Consider the following 27,122-nt stretch of genomic DNA (forward strand, 5'->3'; position numbering starts at 1 on the left):
AAACTTCTTACCCACATGACCTATGGCACTGTTTTTTTTAAGGCCTCGTTATAAATGCAAAAAACATGATCACACATCGATCAAAGTCCAGTAGTGAGTGGTTCTTTGAGGTTTAGAGCTTAGGTGATGGAATAATCTGGAATGTGAGGGCACTGTTCTAGAATTTGAAGTCACACTGATATGGGTTTTTGGTAAACAACTCATTTTCAAAAATGTTAAATTGCATTTACTTCATTTTAAAGATCGAGGTATATTCTAGAAAGTGACATTACAGTATCAGAGCGTAGCATCACAGTGAAGTTTTAAAGATTCAGCCGAAGATTGTAAGGGCACAGTTCCAGAATGTCAAATTACAGTCTCCGAATGTAGGGTCACAGTGATGCTTGAAAGATTTATTTGGAGAATGTAAGGGCACAGTTCTAGAATGTTAAATTACATAACTGGAATATGAAGTTAATGTCCTTAATATTTTAAAGGTTCAGGTATGGAATGTTTAAGGACAGTACCAGAATGTAAAGATGAGATTGGGATTGGCCAAAAACTTCAACCATGAACAGAAGGACCCAGCGTCATTGTTTGGGTTTGTTTAGGTTGTTTGGATTCCTACAAAAATAAACAAGCTAATTTTTAAAGGTTAAGGAGGTTTTTTTCTTTCTGGGATTGAGACAAGTTTATTGCACATCGGGTTAACTGGCACCTTGTAGACGATTGTTCAGTTGTTATTTATTGATTAAGCAGTTTTCAGACACCATTGGTTTATCATGCCTGACTGACTGTTTTGCCTTTCCCCAACTTAGAGAATAAGTGAGAGGGGGGAAGACATGCCCATGTATCAAGGGCCATCAGGTGCTAATGTCTGCTCCTTTTTACTGTAGGTTTGAGAGCATAAAGTTTCTCGTAACACCCTCCCTGTGCTGATGTTTTCAGAAAGAACCAACGACAAATGAGTTAAACATGCACCCAATCCTTAAACCCCCATCTAAAACTCACGGCTAATTCATAGCCCCGTTGATTACCCAGGGGAATTCTTTTATCTCCCCCATTTCATTGCTGAAGCACTCGGTGGACATTTTAATGGCTACACTTTCATCGTCTGTCAGATATTTAAATGGAGATGTGTGTGTGTGTGTGTGGGGGTAGTGGGGAATAAGGCAACGTGAGGTCCCTCTCAGATTCTGCATGTCAATCTTTAATGCCTAGAGATATGGACGAGCTCTGACCTCACATTCTGTCATTCTACCTCTCCGTTGCATAAATTGACCTCCTGATAATCATTTCCTGCTCCTATCTGCCGTAACGAGTGTGGCAGAGTACTTTACAGTCACATGACTCAAAGCGCCATTAGGGTTGAGAGATTGACCCCTGTGCAATGGCTAGGCCATGGAGTCTCCCTCTGACATATGGGCAACACTAAGACTGTCATGGCAGGTGAATTTCACTCGGCCTGTTATGACCATGAACATCGTAGAATGACATGTAATAGAAGAGAGGACCATTGGTGTAATGAAAGTGTAGGAGCGAGTGAGTCACCATTACTGCAGTCTGTCTTTAAAGTACCAAAGGAATGTGTTGCTAAAGTGTGAGAGGGAAAATGAAGAAGGTTCACCCCTCAATTTCTGGAAAATGTTAAATTCTTTGTCAGAATTTGGGCGTTGTAGATATTTTTAGTACTGCGTGGCTGTTCCGGACGTATCCTGTGATATGTGTGTGCTCGAGCATCACTCGTCCTCGTAATAAATTGACCCCCGATGTTGCCACCTATGGAGGACTGCTGCTTATTTGTTTAAGAACCAATTTAATGAGGCCCTGGTTTCCTGTGTTTCTTCTACCCAGGCATATGGTGACACACCTGCTCCACAGCAGTGGTTCTTCACAGATGACCAGACACTACCAACAGGGACCGAGGCCAAAAGAGTAAGCCTTAGCAGCTACTGTTCTTCTCTCTGATGATGCCTTCTACTTCTTGCATCACCATCACCCACAAAAGTTCTAAAATGCACGTGAATCTCAGATAGACATGTAAAATATCACATGTTTTGCTCTGCTGTAGATCTGTCACTTGCGCTACAGTATATGCTGTCACATTGTGAAGGATCCACATCGAAACAGCTGACTGCCGCTCACGCTCCTCCCTCGTCTAACAGATTTTGTTGTTAGAGATATTTTTTGCTAAAGCAGAGTAGTAAATAATAACTTTCCGTGCGGTCTGTGGTCACAATCAGCTGGAGGACTTGCAGAGAAACAGCTGATCACTGCTTTGCATCTCTCTGGTCTGGGTCGGCAGGGCAGAGCAATACAGTTGTGTATATTGAGATTTTATTCAAAATATTGTCTTCCTATGTAAGAAGTGATATGCTCCGGTCTACATTGTTTGCTGGCTTCTCACTTTTTAACTTGGGCAGTGACATGTTTTCCTCTTCGTATGGAACTTAAGTATTAGATCATTTTGTTCATATTTCTTTGAATTTAAGAAGATTTTTTGAACTTAACTGGAAAGACGCACCATATTAAGTTTTTCAATCTATTAAACGATGCGATTCACGACACAAAATCTGAACTCTGTCTGTTGCCTCTAGATGAGGAAGAATGAAACGACAACAAACGTGTTCCGCTGATCATAGATAGAGGAACAAGAAAGACATTTAATGTTTAAAAATATTTATTGCTGCAAATTGAATAGAAATCTAATTTGGATTGATATAAATAGCTGTATGTGTAAAAGGGGTTTTGTGCGTGTGCTTGTGTGCAAACCTGGATTCAAATGTCAAAGCATTTTACAAATAACACATCTTTTTTTTTTTTTCCCGCGCTTCCCTTGTAACATTTTGTGCATTCCTAATGGACACATTTGTGCCCTTGATAGTAGGTGGTGCACTGGACTAGAAATGTAATTGGTTTACTTTGTTTTGTAAGGAAAGGCAGTTTTGTGCTTATGTAAGTGAATCATTTTTAGACGGAGATATACCCCAACATAGCAGGCTCATAGGAATACAACAGCTGTGCTGTTGAAAAATAGAAAGCTGATATAATCGCTGAGCAAGAATAATGCACCCGAGACAGAGTCTCGAAATCCTTTTAAACACTTGTGTTTATTCTAATGAAAGAGCAGAACAAAATGTGTGTATAGATCTAGTCAATGATAGCAGGGGTTTGAGGAACTATTTGGGTTTTTTTCAGTCACTTTCACCTGAACTGATAAATGTTTCCTGTTATGTGACCCAGTAAAAATGATACTTTTTTCACTATTTCCTGTAGAATCAACACTGACATGACCGCTGTTATGTAGTTCCAGCTCAGGCACAATGTACAGTATTGGCACTACTTTGTGCTGCATGACATTGTCATGAGTAGTTTTTACGATGCTCTGATCTATTAACCAAACAAAATAATCTGCACAGAATCCCACATCTGTTTTCATTGTGCTGTGTTTGCAACAATGACAGCACGTCCAGCAAAAAGTTATGTAGCGTGCTGCTTTAACCTTCACAAAAACAAAAGCAGTACTCGAGTTTTCTGTTAAGAGATATGCAGTATAGTCATACAGTATATTATCTTGTTCTTCTTTTTGGCTTCTCCTTTTCTGTTGCATCAATTGTCTTCATGTCCTCCTCCACAACATCCATGAACCTTCTCTGTGGTCTTCCTCTTTGCCTCCTGCCTTTCAGCTCCATCTTCAACATTCTATGTCCAATATAAGCACTATCCCTCCTCTGCACTTGACCAGATCTCATACTTTATTTCCAAACTATTCAACCTGAGCTGTCCCTCAAATATGCACATTTCTAATCCTGTCCATTGTGGTCACCCGATGCATCTTCAGCTCTGCCACCTCCATTGTCCATCCACCTCCAGATTTGTATGCAGTATGTACAGTACATACTGACATGTGGATTTTTTTTTTCTTCCTTTTATAAAACTCAGTATAGTGGTTTGCAAAATGATGTGAAGTACTGGAAATGGACTACACACCCTTGGGAAACTGAAGTCTGATGGGAGCTCTGAGAAGTCCACAGCTTTAAAGTGTTGATTCCTTTGGCCTGTCAGCGTTATCTCCTTCTCCCTGGTGGGAGGTGACACACTCCATGAGAAGGGGTCCATCACTGTGGGCCAGTGAGGAATCAGATCCTCCTGTCATAGCTCCTGACCTCACTGTTATGTGATAGAATGTGAACGTTAACCTGCATCAGTGCCTGGGAATGGTGTCTGCCTTTGTCCAGGGAATATGATGTTTCACAAGGTTCTAGGACTTCTCAGTGTTTCCCAAAAAACTGAACAGCCTGAAGCCAAAGTTTCTGTGGTTGTTACAGTTATATACACACACTGATGTAAGTCAGATTTAATCGTCCCTCACAAGAGAGTTCAGTTAAATGGTTTGTATTTTTATAGCACTTTTGTCCTGTTGATGACCACACAAAGCTGCTTTGCCATTCACCCATTCATTCACACTTTTATGCAGCGTATCTGCTATCACATATATTTCCTACCCACGGACACATCGGCATGTTGACTAGCAGAGCTGGGTATCAAACCCACAACCTTCAAGTTGAAAGACAACCACTGAGCTAAAGTTTGCATGTTCTTCCCATATGTGGGTGTTTTTTTTCCTTGCTTTAGTCCATGAATATAGGGGTGAATGATTGTTCTAGGCAGTTGACCTCTTCAGCTTGGCTCTAGCTACCTTGCAATCCTCACAGGATAATTGTTATAGACAAAGAATGGAAAGACATTTCTTCTTCAAACATACAAACAAACATTGTGATTGAGCTTTAAATATGTTCAAAAATCATCTCTGCAGAATTGGAGTTCTTCCCTGCCCATCTTACTTTGTCCCCTTAGGTTTGGATATTGGTTATAAGCTGTTGTCTGGAAGTGCTATTTATGTTGGGCACGTTCCAAAACGCTGTATACATGGCTGAAGCCATTAAGGTTATCACCAGAGCTGCACTGAAAATCTGGGAAAACAAGAAAGTGCGCCGAATACAGCTGTAACTTTCAGTAAACGAGTGGGAGGACTCGGTGCTTATAATCTACTGGGAGGATTTGTACATGCACCGCTCTGTGTAAAGGTTAATGAAATTAAACAGGGGGCTGGTACCACAGCTGTTAGTGCCTTCTCACATACAGATGCAGAGGAAAAAAAACACAACACGCAGAGTTCCTTGGTTCCAAATTAACTCTGTGCACTACAGAATCACTGCGCTAATGATTTATTCGAGCAGCAGATTGGACCAAATTGAAGGAAGTAATACTAATATTTCATAAATGTGACCGTTCCCACAATTGCATTCAAACAGGAAACATGCTTGTGATCTCTCTTTCTCTTCGTGTGCTTTCATATCCTGGAAAAATCTGTATTCTCTTGTATGGCATCTGCAGGACTGGTGCTACATATCATGAAGTTCCATTAACAATTGGTGTCATAATTAAAGGCCCCACTTCATAGTTCCGAGACTTTTTTTTTCGCATGAACAAAGGAATAGCGTGATCCAGGAGGATAAAGATATTCAGTTTCACTGTCTTGTTCTTTAAGCTGGTAAAAACGATGTGTGATCTCAGGGAACAGATGGCAGTCTCTCCCTCTGTGTTGTTCCTTCTTTCATGTGTATCACCATTCGTTCATGCATGCTTTAATGTTCATGTGTCTCCGTTTCTTTGTTTTATGGGTTGTGTATGTCGTCTACAACTTAATCTTAATCAGTTTTTACTTTTTCAGAATCTTTGGCGCGTGATTGTTAGAGTATTTTAAATATATTTGGCATCATTACATAATGTCCACAGCAGGTGAAAAAATGAAAAAATTGAATATGAACACCTTGATACCCTGCAAGTTAATCTACCGTCATCGTCGCGAGTCAAGCTGAATTAAAAATCAAACACTGATTGACGTGACTTTGGAAGAAAAAAGTGAATGCACGAAGCAAAAGAAGACAAATAGTTGGAAGGCGAGGACGGTGAAAGTGAAAACAAATGAGATAGAGTTGCATGGAGAGATGGAGGTAGAGACAGGGAGGAATAGAGGGATACAGGCAGTGTTCTAATGACTTCACACCCCATTAGCCACTTAGTCTGATGCGTCACACCTCATTATGCTGCTGGAGCAGCAGTGCATGAATGCGTGAAACCGTCCACTCAGCCAGACCTGTCCACCCGCTCCAAATGCTCACTCACTTCCAGCAATTAGTGCGTGTGTGTGTGTGTGTGTGTGTGTGAGTGTTTGTGTTTCGGTGTTGTTTGCACATCTGTATGTTCTGTGTGTGAGAGAAGGTAAAATCCAACCGGCCTGCCTCTTGTTTGGGAAAACAGATGGGTCAAAATTGATTGTTTAATGTCCAATGAGGACCTTTTCGACAGAAATGTAACTGCACACTTGCTATGTGGCATTTCAACACAACTTTGCCATGGTTACCCCACAGCTCAAGCTGGAAATGCTGTGCACAGGCCAGAGCTGCACTTTTTTTGTCGGTCAATATAGAGGAGGAGGAGGAGGAGGACCTCTCCTTATTCACCCTCCCTTATACAAGGCATGTGTGTCTTTCTGTTTGTTATTTGGAGGAAATTCACAGACATAATGCATAATGCCCCGACTTCAACAGTGACGTTTAATCTAAAGACCCAAATGTCCTCACAATGTTGATTTCCAACCAGAATGTGTCCTCAAAACCATAAACACACACACACACAGAGGGAAGAGGAGAAAATGCCCATGCCATTCCCTGCACGGGCAGTCCCAGTTGGCAGATTGTGAAGTGTTCCTCTCCAGGACAAGGCCCACTAACTCAAATCCCTGGCCAGCAGCCACACTCCTCTCCATTACAAACACTGGGCCCATTTATCCCAGTGTCGTCCCTCCCCTTCAGTCGAACTGTCACCCCGGGGAGAATGCCACATAATGGCTCTGAAGCCACTGTAACTGACATCTCTATTCAGCTAATGTTTATTGTTTTGCTCTGCTTGGTTTGTTTATATTCAAACAAAACAAAACAAAAAAACAACTGCAGTGAAATCAAAATGAGTAAATAATCACGCCATTGTGCCAAGGCTTTATAAAACACAGTGCAGACCAGTGATTCATATTTAGTCTGAGTTTGCAGCCACATTAGACCCTGTTTATACCCAGGAGGTGAAGGGGGTGCTCCTGTTTTATGCAATTTACCTCTGACTGCCATTTCACTGTGAGGTTGAACCACTTAGATTATCTTTCATCTCAGAGGTTGACCTTAAATTATCTCTTTTTTCACCCCCTTTTTATATTTAATTATCCTCCCTGAGGGCTTTTTTTGTCCCATGCCATATCTAGCGGCTCTCATATAACTTACTCTCTTGATTTCATTCACGTGCCAATATGATAATATTTATATATTGTTTGCCTGATCTCTGCCACTTTTGCTTACTTAGCCCATGCTGTGAGTGGAATCCATCTCTGACAGGTTCATCCCAAGGTGACTTTCAGTGTATTTGTTTGCAAATGAGGTTTTCTGTGATTTTTCCTTTTTAACCAATACTTAAATCAATGGCAGATTTGAGCAAGTCCATAATGTTAACAGATAAAAACGAGTTTTAAAAGCAAATAGGACTTATTGTGTCTGAGGAATATTAGGATTTTTCTTTTTGTTCTTGGACACAGATAGTCTAATACATGGTGTTTGGTTTCTCCCCTGACCTTCAGCAGCACACTGAGATAATGTAATCATGGTTAGGGAGTTGCTGCTGTCAAACATATCTCCTCCCTGTGATGAGCGCATGCTGTGCGAGCATGTCAAACATCACGCACCTAAACACCTGTCTGTTACTGTCTCCAACCCCAACTCGCCACCTTCATACAGGACAAGCAAGGGGAAGGACAAAACCAGGGCATGGGCTCTTCTCCTCCTCCTCCTCCTTCTTCTTCTTCTTCTTTGGAAAACAACACAATAAAACAGGAGAAATCCACATGCTCTCATACATCTGATTACAACTCACTCAATTACATTGAAGCCTCCACTCCGTAATTATTATAATTTTGAGTATCATAGTTATTTGGTGACTGACAGCTGTGATTGGAGTGTGTTGACCCCTGCAGTGTCCAGTCACCGGGTCGCTCTGCCTCGCTGCGACGCTGTGCGTTACAGACATACAGAAATCACAGTCTTGTGTGACCCCCACAGTCTTGCTTCCTGCCTCGCTTTCACCCCGTCCGTTTCTGCCCCGCCGTCCTATGTGGATGGAATAGGTCAACCTCTTATCAGCTGGAGGAACAGCCATTCTGAACATGTTCCACATTTCATGCTGCGATAAGTGTTTAGAGGGAGTTGATGGACAGATGAGTGAATGAGGAACCGCTAGTACAAGAAGGTGATTCCCTGTCATCCCCAGAAATCCCGAACACGGTCGGGCTGCGACCTTCTCAACCTCTGAACTAATCCGTTGCTGCTGGGAGGAACCGGCATCAGCAGCAGACATGCGATGAACAAGCCAGTGCCCCTTCCAGATGTCCACAGAATAAATATTAATACTTTTATTTTGGAGATGTGGGCGAGCGGGGGGGAGGGGCAACAACGCACTATGGTCAAATATTCTCATTATCCCTCTCAGTTCATTATTCCCTCCACTGCCTCCATTCATCGACCTCAAGCCTGCTCTCTCTCCCCCTCCTCCTCCTCCCCACCTCCTCTCTTCTCTCCTTCACTTCGTCTTACTCTTCCTCTCTCCTACACCGTCTTCTGTTTTGGACAGAGGCATGGGTGAGATCATAATTATGTTATGACACATGGCGTTAGCCCCTAGAGTGCTGGGATTTTAACTCAAAGAGGTAGTTGTCAGTGCGACAGCCCTTACTGCTCTTAATTGGAGGGGAGGACCAGGAGGCCCGCCCACAGACCAGGGTGGCAGATTTAATGAGGTTATGTTTGTACAGGAAGTCAGAGTTATGACAGGAGGAAACTGTCAGTGGCCCGTTAAAGAGAGCGGCTGACATCTCAAAGCCTACTGTGTTTGTCAGTGAGAGGGGAAAACCTCTCCACTCCTCTCGCTACAGGTGGAAACAGGCAATTAAAACAGGAATGAGTAACTTAACGTAAGAAACACAGGGCAGCCACACCAAATCAACTTTCACCAGTAAACACTAATCAGAAGAGGAAAACTGCTGATAGAATAATAATTACTAAATAAATCACTTATTAACTCCGCTCTCACACATCAACAGACTCGGTGATAATTATCTCCGTTTAATGGCAATTATTACAAATCAGGAGTGTGTCTGTCTTTGTCTTTACCTCTGTGTGCACTTCTAAGTTGTGCGTGTTTATGTATTCTATATATATGTGTGTGTGTGTGTGTGTGATGGTGCAATTTGGAGGCTCTGGGCTTTTGTTTTTCAGCCTAAGCTTCAGTCTCAGACAAGAGGGAGAGAAGGTGTTGAAAGCAAAGCTGCAGACGTCCTGGGCCAAAAACACAGTCCGCAGTGTTTCCCAGGTGCACTCTGTTGAGAGCGGGTGCCGCTGCCAGAGTTCTGTGGCTGTTGGTGTTCTGCCCTAACAAACACACGGTGCATAACCTTTGATCCGCACCACCCTCATGAGTGACGATCCCCCGAGTTCCCACTTCTGCGAAAAAGTCCATTTACTAAATGTCTTCCATTCTTTCTCGGTGTAATAACCAAAGCAGAAAATATTGCTCCAACAGTTCATTTCAAACAGACATTTATTTGAAATTGGAGCCGTGTTTATTTTCCTAAGTAGTTTTTGAAAAGGTTAGACTTTCACCAAAGCTTTTAAGCTCACACACACACGGTGTGTGTCGGTGTCCAACCATAATCATCAGAGGTAAGCCATTTCCTCTTGGCGTGTCCCTCAACAGTTTGTTTTAAAGATGGGACTAACTTTGCAGGCCAGGAATTTTGTGGAATGCAGAGAAGTGAAGTTTTTACAAAAGGGAAAGATCCAAGTTTCACACTATTGGTGCTTAGTTTTGGGTATTTGAGAAGATAATTCAACTCACTTCACTTTCTCCGTACCTTACCTTACCCCACTTGTGATACAAGTGGAGACATTTGAAGACATATGCATTCATCCGTCCATTTTCTACCGCTTTATCCTCCACATGAGGGTCACTGGGGGGTGCTGTGCCAATCTCAGCTGACATAGGGCGATAGGCGGGGCCCATCACAGGGCCAAAATGTATTTGTATATGTTGGATACATTTCTAAAATAGCACCACTGACGTGATGATGCTCCCACATGTCCCCATCTTTGGTTCGGTTCACCTGGACCTTATATCATGAACCTAATAGGTTCTCTTTGTCCACCATGACAATATGTGACTTCACACAATTAGAGAGGTCTCCTTCCTGCCATACTCTAGATAAGCATCACCTGCTGGCGGTACAGATTGGAACAGCCTTACCAAGGTTGTCTGGAGGTCCTTCTGTGTTCAGGTCTGCATTCACACAAACGCCACAGAGCGTCCTCCTCAGAGGAGATGGAAAAGGAACATGTGGGGAGAATGTGTCGTGACCTTGGGTGGCGCGGGGTCAAGAGGAGTGAGACGGCGATGTGGTCTCAAGCAGAACAGTGGACAAGGTCACTGTGTTATTCAATGGGCCTTAGGAGGTTGTTAAGTTGACATGGACCACAGAAAATGGCCTTATCGGGCCATGTGCACACCAAGGTGAGAAGGGGCAAAGTCCCATTTAAATGCAATCTGAATTTAATGCTATGGTGAACACGATTCTTTCCCCTGTTGCACATCAAGGCCTTCTATGAGGGATTTTCCTGTGATCTGCTCTGAGGAAAAAAAAACAAAACAAGCGTGCAAGGTGCCTTTTAATAGCTACTCCATCAGGATGCAGGAATTCTAAGATCTAACAAGTCTATTGAGTGGCTGCTACCCTCAGGCATGCAGGCTTCAGTGATATCATTTGTTTTCAGTTTGTGACCGGTGTTCTGCTAACAGCCTGCTCTGTGAGAACTAAGAAATGAAAGTGTTCCAGGTGAAAATGCTACGGGGAGCGTGGGGACGTGTGTCACTTGAGCCAGTTTGTGCTGGTGTGTAAAAATCAATGCTCGTGTGTGTGAGAAACACCAACTGGGTGTGTGTGCTGTGATCAGGACTGACTGTAATCTCACCACAAGACTCACTCTGTCAGACTCACTCTGCCTGCATTCAACCCCCGCAACATGGTCATGAGTTTCAGTGGAGAGTGTTGTTACCAGAGTCAGTGAAAATACTGACGCGGTACGTGCAGAGCTGCTAGATTGTGAGAACTGACATGCTAATGGTGTTGCGCAGCACTTCCTCCGTGTGTTGAAGACGGGAAACGGAAAATGAGCATGAGCGCGTACCAGCGTTATGGAAAGCGTTGAATTTTTTTTTTTTTCTTTCACCGTAGTTGCAGTACAGATTCTCAGTATATTCTTGTGTGTTTTAATTTCACTTGACATGATCAGGAAATGGTTAAAGGTCAACACTCTGGAGTCACAGTTGAAACAAAGACTCTTTTTTTTTTTTAATGAAGACTTAAGGTTGAATTGTTGCAGAATCATTAGTCTGATGGATTTCAGCAAAGCCCTCTGCCACAGTATTGTACACTCATGTTGGACTTCGTGAATCTCGACAGTGATCACCCCTGGTTAAACCAAGAATCCGTAATGCTCTAAGGTCCACTTAGCCCGGCTTCTCTAACATTAATAATGCAGAACATTTTCCTAATGAAGGAACATATTTTTTCTTTTCCATTTTTCTTTCAACATGTTGGATAACTGTGTTAATCAAGGCTTTACTTTCAGATTTCCTCTCTAATGGCATATCCAGTGGAGGGAAAAGGTCATGGTGGTAATAGACTGATCTATAGTCCTCGGGGAGATTCTCTCTCTTTTTTCTCTCCTTCCTTTCTCTCTACGCCCCTCATTCTCTCTCTTTCTGCTCAGCCCCAGACAGACAGTCTCCATCCCAGATATCCTCATCTGCCTCCCACTGCGCTCAGCCCCGCTCGCCAGGTTTTCAATCACAGGCCCCAAATGAAATTATTAAGAGGTGTTAAACTTATTAATCATTAAATTAGCTAAATGATTCTCCAAGTAGAGCCCAGATGAATGACATGTCATTCACTAATGCAATTTGCTTCTCCAGAAGGTGAAGGTCAGGAGAGGGCCTCGAGCAGGGCAGTGGTTGGCTTCCTGTCCCTTTTTTTTTTTAAGTTTTATCTCTCATGTCATGAATTTATTAGTGGCCACTCCTCTGACCTTTGAAAGAAGGACTAAGAGAAATAACCGAGCACATTTTCAAAATACAATAATCTGGTCGCATGTGCAGAAACAAAAAATGTGAAGCCGTTTTTTTTTTCTTTTTTTCTTTTTTTACATATGAATAGATTACCTGACACTTCCTGTCATCATTTCCTTTTTTTTAAACAGTCACGTAACAAACCAGCTTGAGTTTCCGTTTCCCTCTTATCTCTGCGATTGGTGGGAAAGTAGGTGAGCGCATGTGAAACACTCCTCCCACTTAACACCTACAGTATGCTTTAGTGTTTAGTTTAGTGTCCTGTGACATTCTCATGATATCATAAACATCCCATGAGAACTAGAAGACAGATACTACTGAACTGATGTCATCTAACACCTGACGGCTGATTGACCTTTCAGGTACTATAAGTGTCACCATGGGGATGGTAATGATGCACCTTGGTGGTTTTAATACAAATGTGAAAACTTTAAAGACGTGCCTGCCAATCATAGCAATGACATGCTTTCACGCCTGTGCACTCAAACACGTTCACATTGGTACATCTAAATCATAAATCTTTGTTTTCTTTCTTTATTGTGCACATTTTTGAATTTATCTTCAGCATCTCAGCAGAGCCATTAGAATTATCCCACTGCTTTGTTGTCAGTGAGAGAATTGACAGAACAGTGAATGGTGGTTTGAAGAGGGCCTCATTAGGTCAAATCAGTGAAAACGTTAAAGATTCAAACCACAAGTTTCAAACTTGCGGCCCATGGGCCACATGTGGCCCTCCAGTCAATTTTATTTGGCCTCCCACTTAATGTCAAATTATAATTAAGTTTTTTTGTATGGTTTTTGGTGGAGAAATAGATTAATATTGAATCATAAATATGCTTTTATTGTAAACTGTATATTGTTCCACATGTTTTCTACCGCATTTGAGTTTGAGACACCTGGTTTGAATCTTTAAAATCAAAGCTGCAGTTGTGAAGATTAATGCATGCTGAGTCCCGATCCCAGATTAGCACTGAGGCCCTCCATATTGACATTTATTTATTTATTTATGATGCTTCTCTTTCTTTAGGTTGGTTTGCAACATAGGCAGTTTTCGCCAGTGCAGGAACAACAAACTTTTCATGAACAGCTGATTAGTTGAACAGCCAATAGGAGTGTCATCACTCTCTCTGAACTACACTGTGATTGGTCAAAGTCACCCGTTATGGGCCAGATTTTCTCAAGGCTTGAAAAAGAGCCTTGAAGCAGTGAAGAAGTCACATTCTGTCTCAGATCACTTAACTTATGCTGAAAAGTTGTCGTGGTAGAATTAACCAAAAATTCCAAAACTAAGTCGCCTACACTAGCTTTAAAAATGAGTGCTACTAAAAATTCCTGGCATGCTGTGACTTGTTGTTTGTTTGCTTATTTTTGATTGTCAATGATAAAATCAGTGAAATGGAGATGTGGTCAGAACTGTAGCTCAATAAATGTCCTTTCTTATATTCACAAGTCACATGAATGTCACCTGGGAACTACACACCTATTCCTATGCAGTGTTTGCTGGTATACCTGTGTGTGTGTGTGTGTGTGTGTGTGTGAGGATGTGACATACACACCAGTGCTTCAGATTACAGTCCTGAGGGACTTAAATATCATTTTAATTAATCTGTTCACCTGAATTTAATGAGACATGTCCAAGGTGTGTGTGTGTGTGTGAATATCTGCATATACAGTATGTGTGTGTCCATATATGAAAATGAGTAATGCATTTGTATCTGTATGTCCAAGTGTGCATGCCTGTGACTAATGAAGTTCATTGCTCGACTTGAAATGGCACCCTTCATTTGGTCTTTGCAGAATTTGCATATTAGCTGTATATCTGAGCACGAAAGACAGATGGGATGAACGCAGGATCAATAACGAGGAGTCTTTGTGTTTACAATAGGATGAGAGCTCCTCCACAAGGTAAACCGCTCCACTTGTACATCAGAACGGAGTATCTAGGATTCACTTCCGTGTGATAGTAATACTAGTATGATTGCATAATTAGTCTGTGATCAATGAGACATCGATTCCATTGCAAACAAGGGATTAGCGCTCTGTGCTTTTCTCTGGACAGTTCAGCAGACATGATCTGGACATGTTCGACAGGCTGACCATCTGGCCTGCACAACCTTGACAGAGTTTGAATCAATACCTGATTGAACAGAACACAGAGGTTATGGGAAAATATAGTTAGGAGTTACCAAAAGTGAATGTCTTTTAACAGCTTGTATTGTGGGCTGTTCACTAAGCACAGCAGTGCAAGTGTATACAGTATGTACGGTTAAAGACCATAGTATAGGTAAGTAGTAAGAGCAGTATAGATATTCATGGCACTTTTCCACTATACAGTTACAGCACGACTCAGCATGGCTCGACTCTACTCGGTTTGGTATCATTTTTTCCATTACTAAAGTTCTTGTTCATTGTGGGCAGAGTCGTCATTTTGTATGGACACACACAGACTAGTGACTAGTAAAGCAGTTGTTTTCAGTGTACTTCATCATTAGAGTCAGTTACGGCAGAAGGTGTTGATCAGCAGAGCTGTCGATAAAAACACACCAGATTCCTCTTTTAAAAATGGAGATTTTACAAAGTGTTGGAAGATTAACACACGTTTTCAGCATTTGTAAGTTCGGCATTGTTCGGTTTGATTCGTGCACCGGATGTCGCGCTCATGACTGTTCCAGTGGGGACACTCTCAGACCAATCAGTGGCCGACAGTCTGTTGATGTCATGTTTTAATATCGGCTCAGCTCCGCTTGGAACGTCACCAGACCAGGTACTAAAAAAGTACCAGGTTACCAGGTATTGTACCTGATGGAAAAGCAAAAAAAATGTAATTTATTTAATTTAAATGATCTATTTGACAATGTTTATAGAAAACGTACACATGTTTTCATTATGCTACTTTCCAGGTCTCTAACTTTGTTTGTGTCTTTGTGACAACAAACATGCCAGCATGTTGCCAGACATTACACAATAGGCATGCACAAACCCTCCCCCTCTCTGTCACGTTTGTCTTTTTCTCTCTGTTGTGCTTTTGTTCAGTCCTGCCTCATTTGTGATGATATTTATGTCAAGTAAAGGATACAAAACCTTGCTCTTGTCTAAAAGAAGAGTCATTTACAACCATTTACAATAACAAAAACAGAATTTTACCATTACAATAACCTCAGACAATGGGGATATATCCGTCCCGTTCATTTTGTGCAACAAATGAACAGAGGTACACACATGCTTCCATTGTTCTGTGTAAAATGTGCCACAGACATAATCATCTCCCGCTGCACTCTGTGTATTAGATAATGAGAAGATGCTGATAAGTTCCTCAATTCACTCTGCTCCCGATTGGCTAATCCGCATCATTCAGTATTGTGAGGATCACAATGATCGTTTATTATTGCTCATTCAGAGCTCAACAATGATTTAAACGTTCACAATAATGGAACAAACACACTGTCTCAGATCACTCATCCATTTAAGAGGATGCCAGTTCGGCTTAGCAGCTGGTCCTTATTCAGAGCGGACAGAAGACTTAGTCTCGGAGGGCTCCAGCCCCTGCCGATCTTTTTTAGAAGCAGTTTGATAGAGCGAACAATGCTTTGTTATTGGGATAAATATCAATTAGTCCTGGTATACTGTACAGTAGCAAACTTAATTGTAGGGTTGCAACAAGCTTCTCTGTGCTGTAAACCTGATCCTTTTTTGCTTTGTGGACAAAACCCGGCACACATTTCTGACATTTTATAGAACTAACAATTAATCAATTGATCAAGTAAATGATGGACTCATTAAAAACGGAATGAAAAAGTTGCAGCCCCAGTTATTTGGACACTTAAAACCCATGTTCTTCATGACGAAAGACAAAGTAATTGAGAATGGCACCTGGACGTGGCGTGGCCACAGTAAATGTCCCCATTTCCTGAGGATCTTATAAAGAGATAACATTCGCTGTTTAGCTTTGCCCTCCCTGTTCTGTCTGGCACCCGGGGTATTGAATTTCAGTGACACTCAGACCCTTAATGAGAAGCAGAACGACACCTTCATATTATAGCCTGTGCCCTACCTCTCTCCATTTCTATGACTTGCTTTAATAAATTACTGTCCAATAAGAACTTTTATGATCTTGGCATATGTTGCCTTTTATAGGTGAAAATAATTGCGTTCCCGGATCACCCTGCCCATTCTGAACATGAGAATGAGAGTAGTGGAGCCTACAAAATGAGATAGTTTCACAGTGTCTGCACAAGTCCTTCTCATTGGGTCGTTATGTCCCCCCTCCCCCTCTTTTTTTTTCTTTTTTCGTGGCATACCTTCGCAAGCACGACTCTCAACTCCGCTCATGCCTAGAGAGGCCTACTATTGCATATCAGCGGGCCTCTTAAACCCACACCACCATCCCCCAATCGACTTCACACGCACACACACACACACACAAACACACATACTCGTAGTCTTGTTTTTGAGTTGCCACTGAAGTGTGACAGAAGCCACTTGACAGGTGACACACACACACACACACACACACTTGATGTTATCGGGTCAGGGTCAGAGATTCAGCCTCTTGAATGATGAGAGACTGTCACTCACATTGTTTATCTATGCTAGAGGAGGAGGGGGGGAGAGGGGGATGACGGAGAGAAAGTGAGTGTTTCTTTCCCTGCCATGCATCACTCAAGGGGAAAGGGGAGAGTGGAGGAGAAAGACAGAACTTTGCTCCTCTGAGGATCCAGCCTCCGTGTGGAATTTAAGGCCTCGGCCGTGTCATTCACATAATTCTGTGAGTGTTAAAATCCGGAGAGAATCTCATGGCATGCATAATTATACACACACCGACGTATAGATCTGTGCTGAATAGCCGGAGGAAACGAGGAGTCAAGCGGGGCCTAAAACAGAAAACAGCTCTTCAATCATTTAGAGAAATGTGCTGGAGTCGGCTCACAAATTGATGTGGCTTTGTTATCGGCGTTGTCAATTGATTCCACAAAGAGCGTTAATGAAATAACTAATTGAATGCGTCCTCCTGTAAACTATTTGTTGAAAAGTACGAAGCACAAACAGCCACGTCTCGCCTCTTTCTGCGAGTGGCTTTTAATACATTTCAGAATGAGTCCGATCACCTTGTAACTATTAGTGGCTCCACTTCCATTCTGTGAGGAACGTCCTTATTTGGGCCTCTTCTAGTCCATATGACCATGTGGGAAATGTGCAAAAGATACAAGTTCAACACATGACACATGCTTTCTTGTTACAATAATTATTTATTAAATTTAAAATATCTTTAGCACAGGTTAAAAATTAGACACTTCCATCTACCATGAGCGTCTCGGGATTGGACATGGTTCTAACATGGTTGAAAATAAACACTCTTAGAAACCAAAGAGGTTTCCCTCTTACTTCATCCTTCTGTCTTCATAAATTGTCACACTGGAGTTGCTAGGGCAGAGGCAAATTTGGCATATAGGTTATCATTTTCACTGGACATATATATATTACAAATGTGAAAAAAAACCAAAACTGTCAAAAATCTCTTCCTTGCATCATGATTTGGGAGAATTTTTGGAATGAGTCAAAATCGCTTGTTCCAGCTTCACACTTTGTGTTTTTAATTCACTTTTTCAGAAACACGTGTGTGCCGATATTAAAATAACAGCACTCTTTAAAGCTGGTGATAGTTCTTTTTTTTTATTTTTTGGTGTGATAACACATAATGGCAGCCCAGTTTCTACTGCTTTTAAGCCAAACGGTTTCTGCCATGGTATTTTATTGTCTGTGTTAGACACTATAAGGATATGTAATTAATTAAGTGTGTGCGCATGTGAACGTGCAGTGGCAACGGAAAAGAAAATACAGACAGCCATCCTTCCCCTCGTCATCGGCCCAGTCCTCTACCCGACTATTCCACAAACCAGTGATTTATGGTCCTTTTTTGCCTCAGCCCTATGTTATGAAACATAAAAAAAAAGGATAACAAAGAACATGAGCAAAGCACTGTAGTAAATGGCAGGCCAATGCATTAGTCGTCAGTAAGAAAACATTACCAGCAAAGACATATAATTTCCAGTTTTGAAGTTGTTTACAAACCATATGAGTTCACAATTTATTATGTTTTTTTTCCCTTTGTTTTTTTTTGTTGTTTTTTTTTTTCATTTCATTACATGCCATATGAGAGGTCTGGATTACAAAAGTACCTGAACAAATTGCTTGTATATTAGCATGCATAGCTGTTTGGTATTTACACTCTATTTACAGACTTGAACTAAGAACAGATAGGATCAACAGTTATACATTTTTTTTTGTCCATGTGTTTCATGTACATCTGTAGGATGGAAAACAAAAAGCAGCCTCATACTGGATTACAGAGTTATACAAGACATGCACAGAAAATTAAACTTTTGCTTGAGTGATTACTTTTTTGTGTGGGTTTTTTAAATTCCTTATCACTGAAGAAGGAATCGCTTGATTCTGTAACAGGTTACATTACTAACCAGTGATTCTGCATTGCATAACACAGATTCATTTTTTTTTTCCCTCTCCCTTTGTCTATACTGCGCACCAGTCTCTGAGCACAGGGGGGACTTGAAAAGGTTAATTTACGATGTTAACTGTGCCGTGAAGGGAAAAGCAAATAGGAAAGAGCAGGCACAGCACCAAAGAAGGACATTAAGCTGCAGCTACATCTTTCTCTTTCTCACTCTCCTCTATCTGTCCAGTGACAACAGTAGGGCCCCCCTGATGTGTACAAAGACACAAGGCTATCACCATCCATCACCACGGACATACTGAGAGGATCTTTCAGCAGTGATCAGACCGAAAGCAGGCACACACATTTCTGACACCTCGTTTTCTTATTAGTCTTGTGTTAGCCGCAGGAGAATGTCCGTATGAATGTGACTCGTGAGGAAAAACAAACAAAAACAACGCAAGTTTAGCAATTTAGTAAATAAGAACAGTGTAATGTTGCATCCACACCAAATGTAAAGGAAATATTTCCATCATGTTACTGCATCAGTGAACGAGTGACTCAATTTTTTGCCCAGGACTAGTAACAGATGCTTATTTTCAGATTTGACCAGTAAATCCAACTTAAACGCTCACTTTCCTGTAAGCCCGTTACTCTTTTGTCTGGTCGAGGTGCACACGTGTACAGCAACAATCATTTTATCTTCCATTTCCTGATAAAATTAACTTGTTGTACTAAATCTGCTTCACATGTGGCGTGAATGTGCCGTTACATAAAGGAAAATTCTGTTTCTTAGAGCGTACACCAGTCAACAGAATAAAGAACTCATAATGTTAAAACATATTCATGAGTGCGTTACACATTGCTTATGAAAGTGCCAGTTTTTATTGACACATGGAAGACATGGATATACCTGTATTTAGACTGCAGACCATATTTGTAATCTAGGGGCTAGTAACCGGCTCAGGGGGCGTTGCAGTCATTAAAGATATTGCTCATTTAGAGAGAATAACATCAGCATCACATACTCAGTCCTCCCCACTACTACAGTGCAGGTCCTTTGTCCACCTCCAGCTCATTTACACGCAACCTCTAATATAGGCAATCAGCAGCTCTATACTCTCACTGGGGCTCCATAAACACTTGATTTCATAGAACTGCCTTTGATGAAGGAGGGAGGTGACTGCCGGAGCATGTTAATGTGCTTTCCTATAAAGCTTATCTCTGACTGGGGTCATGGAGGCCAAGTGGCAAGGGGCTGATCGCCATAGCAATAAGACCCCAGAAGCTGCTAGTGCTGCTTACGAGCCCTCTGACAATAACGGAGCCAAACACGGCCTACCTTTGGATAATCAAAGCCCTCATCCAGGCCCATGTGGGAAATAATGTGGACATTTACTACAGTACAATTGAAATGAGGGGTGAGCACAAATTAACCTCTGGTAACAGAAGGGGCTCGTCGTGATAGGAACCATCATTTTTTTTATTGTCCAGCAGCAGCAATATTTTAAAAAGCATGTAAATACAAAGTCATGAGCTGACCCGCAACATTGGGACACGGCCACAATTTAAACAAACTTCCAGGGAGAAAAATAGAAAATAGATGTCCTTTCACTCTTCAAAGGCAACACTTTACTCGAAACATTATTATTTTTTTCTTTTATAGCAAAAGGGTTTCTTTTCGTGTTTGTAAATTGAGCTGCATAATTATGTTTTCTATTTTTGTCAGGTATACAGTGTGTGATGATACTGTATAATTTAGTGGACGGAAGACAGGAGCTTTGAAGAACACTTTGATAACATATGGTTATCCCCTGCTGTTCCCTACTCTCTGCTCTGCGGGGGGGGGCCGTGGAAAGGATGCACGCATAACTTTCTGGACGCAACAAACTTCTCACTTCTCTGAAACTGAAGGATTACACTGTGTCTCACAGCAGGACGAGCAGCATACATTCTGGCATCTTCGCCATAGCCGCTTTAATCTCGATTTTACACGCTAAAGACAAACCCTAATGTCCCCGCCAAACACAACCACACCCACAAAGGCTGCTACGTTTCTCACTGTGCCATTCATCTTAATGCGTACGAGTATTTGCCCGATCGCAATAATCCTCGTGCGAGGCATCCAATCTGTACAATAGTGTCATCATAATGTTTCAAAGCAGGCAAATTGGAATCTCGTTAAGCTGTTTTTTTTGTGTGGTTTTTTTTGTTCCTTCTGTTAGTTTTCTGTCTCTTTTCTGGCTCAGGTGCAGGAGACTAAATCAAGCTGTCAGAAACTACGCTGCACAGCTAAATGGTGCCGGCTGAAATGCCACCTGTCCACAGCCTGTGGCGATTTATTATTTCCCCAATTATATATTTCTATAATAACAACTTGGGTGTTTTCAAAAGTCCACGCTGTTTATAACAGACTAAGCTTGCCCTCGCCTCGGCTAATATTTCAGGCTCTTTTCTTTTTTTCCCACCACAGCTGATGTGTTATCCTCCGCTACCTAATCAGATGCTAAAGATTTGGTTTATAGCATTTATCATTGGTAATACACTGGGGGTCCACCCAGAGCGTTTATTTCAGTTGAGGCATTTGATTTAATCCGATTCTCTCCATCCACCCCCAAATCTTCTCGGGAGCCCGTCTTATCTCGAAAGAGCTTGATGGCGAGCTGCTCATCCAGTGGCCAAGCTTACGTGGAGGCCAGAATGAGGTGGGAGTAAAGGCTTTAACGGCTCTATTATCCGGCCCTGTCATTAGCTTAGCGACATAAGGAGGTCTGCCCTGTCTTTGCTGTTGTCTGGCTATTAGAACAACTCATATCCAAAGTATCTCTGTACTGGAGCGGAATCCACACGACTTGCTCTGCTTCATTTTCAGCGTTTTTAAAAATGTCAAAAGTCTATTTTAATGTTGCTATAAGTACACACTGATTTTATAGACAGTATGTTACGCGTGATTCATCCTTTCCAGACATTTGGGTCGACCGGAGGTCAGAATGAGAGCAGGGCAGTTAACATGGGGTGCCTCACTGTAATCACTGTAATCCTTTCACCTTTGGCCCTGCCCTTACTACCCCAAACACGTCTGTCTTGAGGTTAGTGTTAATCATAACGCCCCACTCGACCCAGGAGCACAGAGGGAGGAACAGAGTGTGTTGTGAATGTGGGCATGAGAGAAGAGGGGTGTATGAAAGGAGGGGCTAATTACAATATCCTCAACAGTAAGATGCTCTCACCCTGCAGCTTGTTCTGGGACCTAAAATATCTGATGTCTGATGTGGCCAATATCAATAATTATCTTTCTAAAGTGAGATAGTTCAACATTGATTGTTCCTCTGAAGTTGAAGAAATGGTTTTAAACTTGTCTTTGAGCAGAAAACGACAAATATTAACATTTAACAAATCTGATCCCCAGTGTGGCTCCAAAAACTCAAAGCATTTATTTGCATTATATCTCAAAGAATGTTTAGCACAATGCATACGCATAACAATATGCAATTTATTAAACTTGTCTTATATTGCTTTTGAAGAAAATTACATTTTTATGATAGTGTTGTATCTCCCAGCCTGACTAACTTGAAAAGATTCTTTTGCCTGCGTGGTCTGACTGATTAATTGGATCTTTGGCTTTCAGGATGCAGCTCTACTGTATTTAATGACATGAGTTGTTCACTCATGTATGAACAAGACTTTTGCAGAAACACATCTGATGCTAAACAGGCAGCAGGTCACGACTATCGCTGCAGACGGGCCACCTTTGCACCTATTGTCTGTCTTACAGGTTGTTGTTCTTGCCTCTGTGTTTACTCTGTCACTTGGGCCCAAAGTGTATCCGCTTCACTGGTCCACAGATGTATGCGGTACACACACACACACACACAAGCTCACCAGTGATGACACTAATGGAGTGTTTAGTCAGGAAGACACAGACTTATTAACCAGTTGAGTGAATGGGCTGGATCGTAATCAAATAAAGCCGAGATAAGTTAATAAGCTGTGCGTGCAGTGGCCTGAGCTACGTGGGATCCAGCCTGATTGATGCCCGCTATTCAGAGACGAGAGAGTGGTACTTTCAGGAGTACAGAATCCTCGAAATAAATCAACTATGTCGCTCTTCTGTTGATCACGGTTACCGAAATATACACACATACTTTCCATCTCCTTTACTCAGATTTATTTTTTGTTTAATGTAAAATGGGGGAGATAGAAAAACAGAAAGTAAGTACTGAGAAAAGAACAAATAATCATAAAATCTAGCTGGAGGAACCTTGTGTAGGAAAAGGCGGTAGAATATGCGAAGGACAAAGCCTGATTAAATGGGGCCAATTTGAGGGAGGCAGAGGAGAGAGAGGCAGCGGACTGGGCCCAACAGGGGGTAAATCTGCATCAGTAGAGCTCTATATCCTTCATATCCCTGCCCCCATTCCACATATCCATCATGTTAATATACCTACAGCGTGGCCCTCTGGGTAATATATCTTTGACCTGTGATTACGCTAACAGCTTATTGTTTGCACACTGAACAATCCCATTATGTCGACAATCTGTTTACATACAGCCTTGCTGTTTAGATTACCATTGTGTGTGCGTGTGTGAGGGAAAGAGACCGTGTGTGACAAGAGAAAGGGTGTCTCTCCATGTGTCTGTGTCCACTTTCACATATTTTGGTATGTTTATATGTTCCTAGGTGGGTCAGGGTCATTGCAGGAACAGCGGGAGACTTCCCTGCGTTTAAATGACACATAAACAAACTAAGCTGTCAGAGATTGCCTGCATCTGCACAGACATGGGGCTTTGTTTCATTTCTGAGAAAGTGAAAAGCCCCGAGGCTCAGAGAAGATCAGCACTTGCTCATTTCTCACCGCACACAGTGTCTCATGATTTGGTGACATCTTCATCTCCCCCCACCCCCGTCCTCCTCCCCTCTAATTTAAATCCTCTCTGACGAATCACCTTCAAGGCAGACGTCTTAATTTCAAGTTTGTTTACAAGTTGACTATAAAAATACACTCATGTGCACGCAATATGCGCCATGCTCTGACAGTGTTTGATTTAAGAATAATTTTTCATTTAAATTGGCTGCACGGGGAGGCGCAGACAGTAAGTAACCACTGCTAATTAGATTTCATCGTCCTGAAGCGCACACTGAACGAGGAAACACAGTCGTCTGTTGGATGTAGCCGTGTCCAGGCAGACCACAGCGATACAGTAGTGGACTGGCATGAAGCGTCACTGGGTTTTTGGAGGGTAACGGGTATTTAAAGGTTGAGTACAATTTTACATCCACTCATTTTCTCTCGGACCCTTCTCTGCTCTGTTTAGACTTCTCTGGCAGCGCGATGTGCAAATCCCTTTGACACAGGATGAATGGACAGTTGCTGGCAAGATGCCTCGTACCACTTTGTGTGCTGCCACTTAATTGGACCGCCCCAGTTTGCCTTCCCCCTTCTCTTCTCCTCTCCTACCCACACAAGGTTCTGCGTGTCATCAAAACAGGCCGGTTATGTGTCCCTTCATAGAGTTTAAAATCAGCTGCAATGTTGGACTGACGAGATCTATAGTGGTAAAATGACTTCAGTCCTATTCACATACATTTTCTGAAACTGAAGTAAGGAGATAGGAAGTGGACAAAGAGCTTGCATTGGTTTAGGAGGGGTGTCGACCCACTAGGCCTACCTGCACAATCTTTTCTATGAATAATGGTCACGTTCCATCTACAAGTCAACATGCAAAGTACAGCATCTGGGACTATACATCATGGGTATACTGTACATATATACAGCAACATATTGGAGTGGAGCTGTGTATGTTTGTGCATCTGTACGCATGCGCTCGTATGTGCGAGTCATCGAGGGGAAATGTCTTGTCCATCGGTACCGTGAAACGTTGAGCGACCTTCTTCTCCTGCTTGAGCCCTCCACTGTGGCGGACAGTGGAGCGGTCACACGAAAAACAAAAACAAAAAAAAAGTCGTGGATTCCTTGATGCACAATACACACTGAGAGGTAGAGGATGCACAATGATGGAGATGAGATGTTTGACAAGCTAGCGTTATCCCTGTTGTCCATGCAAAAGTTCTTTTCTGCCGTCTCTTGTGAGCGAGTAGACCATCTGCTCTCACTGGCATGGCGTCGTATCTCCCGGTCCATTTGGTTATCTTCATAGTCCATAGAAGAAGCTGCTCAGAGTTCTGTCTGCACTGCAGTTTACTGTGTCGTCTCCCCCCCCTCCCTCCCTCCCATGTGAAGACGTAGGATCAGAGCACAATTTCAGAACCACACAAAGACAATAATGCTGTCCCAGGCTGACAGCTACAGCAGTTCCATCCCAAATATTAGGGGGAGGAAGGCATTTATTGCAATGAGAAAGAATATGTCAGTAGTCGCTGGTAGAAAATAATTAATTACATTATTATAAAACAAATTTTTTAAACATTAAAAAATAATGTGTAGAAATACCAAATTGGACACATGGCTCGGGTGAACGGCCTGCTCCTCCTTTACATTTCTCATTTAACTGAGTGATGAGATCATTCTTGCAAAGGTAGTCAAATAGTCATAGTGTTACCTATCGCTAATGCCTTTTATGCATCTATTCATATACACAGGAACCTGTCCCGATACCTGGGGCTATGTCTTTAACTATGAGAAAACAAGTTCAAGTATTTTATACCTTTTTTAAAAAGTTTGCCTGAAATATCCACGTACTGAGATGTTTGATCTATTCATATACACTACAGTCTGTCCCATGCTGTTGTCTTCATTAATCTCTATGTACATGTACTAGTGTGGATATTGGAGAGGAAGAATAGGCTTTTTTTTTTGTAAAGACAATAAGAGGAAGCTCTTTTTTTTTACAGTCCAACTAACGCCAAAGAATACAGAAATGATATAGGAAATGATAATTACATGGCCAACTGACTTTATATGGAAGAACCATGAGTACTCTACCCACAGACATGAAGGTTTATGAAGTTGGTGAGAGCCACTTGTTATGCTTCCTATATTAGGAATAAGAATAGTGTTTTATTATGTTCTATTTACAGAAGCATGCATCACTGATCTTCCCGTCCAACAGAAAATAGTTCCTTCAATGTCTGTCATTGTCTACCGTGTCATTAGTACGAGTCTTTCATGTTTTTTGTCTTCTTTTTTTTTTTCCTTTTGTGTGTTTTGTAGAAAAAAGCTGGATGTAAAATACCAAGGAGGGAAACGGGGGATAGTAAGAGGCCTTCAAGAAATTTCACTGTAGGGATTTTGAGGGATTTCAGCAGGTTTTTTTGTCTTTTGTTCTTCTGTGAAGTCATTTTTGAATGTTGTGCTTTGTAGGTGCCTTCGTGCGATTGGTCGGCCACTCTGATGTCGTCACTGCTCAGCCGTTTGGTTATCTGTTGACAGAGGGAGAGTGATGGGGATGGACAAGTAAAGAGAAAAAGAAAAAATAAAAGTCATTAAAGTTTTATCCAGAGTGCAGTTCTCTCCCACACTTAAGTGCAATGCTTCCATGCATGCATTCATGCATACGCGCACACACACACCTCACTTGTACTATTAGTCAGTGAGTGTCTAACATTGTAAGCTGTACACGGGCCTTGTCTGAACTCTTGTTTGTCCGCGCAGGGTTTATGGTGACATGCAGTGAGTCACAGCATTTGGGGGCTCGGGGAGAGGGGAGCTTGGCTGTCACCGTTGCCAGTGTAAATACAAAGGCCGAGTGACCACCCTGTGAGTGTATGTGGTGAGCCCACTTGGCTGGAATTCAGAGTGACAGTGGCGTCAGCATGGGGGGGCTGACTCTTTAATCATCTTCAATTAAGGCCAGCGAGAGACGAGCAAATTCACCGAGAGTGTGGGTGAGTCTCCCGCATGTCTACATCCCTTTACATTAATCAACCTGTTCCTGCTATTATTCTATTAACACATAAAAACATACACACTTTTCCAACAATATTCTGCTTTTGTGTCATGAAACACACAAAGAGGCTTTGGCAACATGTTTACACGTACAGTATGTGTGATTTGTGTCGCCAGAAGAGCAATCTGTGGGTTGGACATTTTCCTTCTGCACAGGAATCCAGCTGGACTAGTAACATGACCCGAACTGCGATGGTTCCTACCCAGCGCCTTTTTATAAATGACCATAAACACATTATTGACATTGCATTGGATCTCATTACGGCTCCACCTGCACTTGTAAAATTGCGGTTGTTCACATGTAGTTCATTATCCCGCACGCTACGCTCTAAATGAATTGATGTTTTATCTGGATCTTAATTAAAAAGTATTAATTACATAAAGCAGATGCTGTGATAAGATTTTTTTTTTCTTTTAATTTAAGACGCAGCGGATCATGTTACACAGCCGGTCATGCCACTCTTGGTTATGTGGGTTCTTAAGTTGTTCTTGAGATTAATTCTTAAGTG

General features: G+C 41.9%; 1 protein-coding gene and 1 long non-coding RNA gene across 3 annotated transcripts in view; one reads left to right on the forward strand and one right to left on the reverse strand.

Annotated features, from left to right (window-relative positions):
• The first annotated feature begins 1,836 nt into the window (after positions 1–1,836).
• The window catches only part of LOC122772668, a 217,753-nt gene continuing 192,467 nt past the window's right edge, over positions 1,837–27,122 (forward strand). For both annotated transcript variants that reach the window (XR_006360792.1, XR_006360793.1), the window contains exon 1: positions 1,837–1,914. This is a non-coding gene — a long non-coding RNA (uncharacterized LOC122772668). The remainder of the gene's footprint in view (positions 1,915–27,122) is intronic.
• The window catches only part of mafa (v-maf avian musculoaponeurotic fibrosarcoma oncogene homolog a (paralog a)), a 72,192-nt gene continuing 70,616 nt past the window's right edge, over positions 25,547–27,122 (reverse strand). Inside the window, exon 3 of the mRNA XM_044030874.1 lies at positions 25,547–26,087. The gene's annotated coding sequence lies outside the window, so the exon portion shown is untranslated. The remainder of the gene's footprint in view (positions 26,088–27,122) is intronic.

The sequence above is a fragment of the Solea senegalensis genome, linkage group LG7, assembly GCF_019176455.1.
Source record: "Solea senegalensis isolate Sse05_10M linkage group LG7, IFAPA_SoseM_1, whole genome shotgun sequence".
Taxonomy (NCBI): Eukaryota; Metazoa; Chordata; class Actinopteri; order Pleuronectiformes; family Soleidae; genus Solea; species Solea senegalensis.